At 37.1% G+C, this 2,199-nt stretch overlaps 1 protein-coding gene across 1 annotated transcript in view; it reads left to right on the forward strand.

Moving 5' to 3' along the window:
• nlrc3l1 (NLR family, CARD domain containing 3-like 1) overlaps positions 1–529 on the forward strand; it is a 5,969-nt gene extending 5,440 nt beyond the window's left edge. Inside the window, exon 7 of the mRNA XM_032533963.1 lies at positions 1–529. This exon is cut by the window's left edge and continues 1,802 nt beyond it. The gene's annotated coding sequence lies outside the window, so the exon portion shown is untranslated.
• The last annotated feature ends 1,670 nt before the right edge of the window (positions 530–2,199 follow it).

Here is a 2,199-nt window from a genome sequence, read left to right on the forward strand (position 1 = left end):
ATTTAAGGGGAAGGTGTGATTTATTGTGTGGACATAGATTTAAAGAAGCTGAAAGATACTAAAGGGATTTTGGGAGAACTTTTCCCCGTTTTTTTATACAATTAATTTTTATGGATATTTATTATTGCTTGTCTGCTGCTAGCTTGTGCTTGACGTGACTTAAATTCCTAAAAGCCTTTTTAACTGCACTATTATCACAAACTCATGAGCAACATGACTATTGTCCTTAGTCATAAATAGTATAATTCAAAATATGTAAAAACCTAAATATTTTTGCTTCTTTAAGTTTTGTTAATCCATTTTTATTGCTTGTTGGCCGCTTGCATTATTGTTGTGTTCTGTAATGCAGTAAACCCATTCAAGAGCTGCAGCTCTGTAATTGTTTATCATACATAGCTGTTGATCTCATTGTATGTTATACAGGCTATGGAAGTGGTACACATTGGACAAACATTCTCTTTGAAATGAATAAAGCCGTTAAATATCTGGGGAAACAACCACTGGTTTCCAATAAAAGAGTTTAAATGAACTGATTGATACAACCTTGTCTCATTATGGAGTATATTTCTAAAGTATACACATTTAAGACGGCTTATCACAAGCAAACAGACACTGGAGTACACAAACATATCAAATAGCCTAGCAATTAACTGTTACAATATTCTATGTATGCAGTGAGTAGAAAGTAGCTTTGTGGCAGAGCCATTTATATGCCAGTAATGTAGGGTGCATTCAGTTCCACACACAATATTGCTTCTGGATGTGGTGTTTTCCTGAAAAAGACAAAGCTCAAATTTGTAGTAGGAGAGGGTAATAAACTCCAGTTTGTTTGGTTTCACGTTGGGTATTCCTTTCACAGAAAATTTAGAAGTTGATTTTAACATGGTAACACTTGGTGTCACTGATGGGAAGCAATCAAAGGGAAAATGATGTGCTATTGTGGAACCAAATGCACCCTAAGTTTTCTACACTTCATCCAACGTTTCTTTGGCATAGTTCTCCCTCCCAACAGTATAATGCAGAATAGTACATTCAGTTTGCAAGTGATACCTGGCTCAGAGCATTGCACTTTTTACTCTAAGTGACATTCAGTGTTTTCTACTTTTTCCTGCATTGCAGTCGCTTCTAATTGTTGCTGCTAACGTGAAGTTCTTTTGGGTCATTCCAGCGGCGTTTGTCACAACACAAGTGAAGGACGACTTCAGGTCCTCCGACGTGACCCTCTTCAACAGCAAACTCCTCTGTAGGATCGCACCCTCATCTAAAGTCGATCTAAAACAAACAGTCATACCAGCTCAGTCCCAGGTTGGTTTCAGGATGTTCATCAATAATTATTTTTGTCCTGCTTTTTTAACAGCAGAACTTCATACCCATTGTGCATCGATAATTGCACTTAAAAAACCATGCTCTGGTAATATAAAGTAATTTCCATTCAAGTTAAAACTCAAAATACTCACTCATCTGATTCTACTATTCTGCCACTGCTGAGCAGGTCTTCAGGAAAAGTGTTGTTGACGAGCCAGTAGATGATTGTCTCTTCACAATCTGCAAATGCTTCACAGTGAAGAAACAGCTGCTGTCCTGTACAGAACATATCCAGAACCATCATACACAATTACAGTACAGCTTCAATATATGTACAGGACCACTTTGTAATGGCTCTATAATCAAAACTAAATACACACTAGCAGTATTAAAACAGCTGCTTGTCATTTGTGTGTGCACAAGTGTTACCTGGATGAGCTTTTATTTTGATGTGATTTGGCCCGATGATCTTCGGAGGTAAATTCTCAGAAACTGCAGAACAAATTAAGGTTAGCAGAATAACACAATTACATAAAAATAAGTGTCACTCACAAAATATATACTGTACCTGGAAATCCATCTGCAAGCAGCAGACACAGGGATCCCAAAGCTGTTGCAGAGATGCAGCATATATTCACAACCAATACCATAATACATTGAAAATGACTTGTTTGTTGGTATTATATTAAGTATTATTTACCTTTGTAAGCAAATGACAGCTTCATATTGCCTCCTCCAGTGAGGGCGTCTTGCAGTTGACTGCTGTTTAAGGTTTACTATATATACACAAACATAATTCACTTCCCTACACCCACTCAAACACTATGCATGAACATACTGTACATGGGGATTTCCTCAAACTAGCCCACACGTTTTTGACACATTGATATACAA

The sequence above is a fragment of the Etheostoma spectabile genome, chromosome 13, assembly GCF_008692095.1.
Source record: "Etheostoma spectabile isolate EspeVRDwgs_2016 chromosome 13, UIUC_Espe_1.0, whole genome shotgun sequence".
NCBI lineage: Eukaryota > Metazoa > Chordata > Actinopteri > Perciformes > Percidae > Etheostoma > Etheostoma spectabile.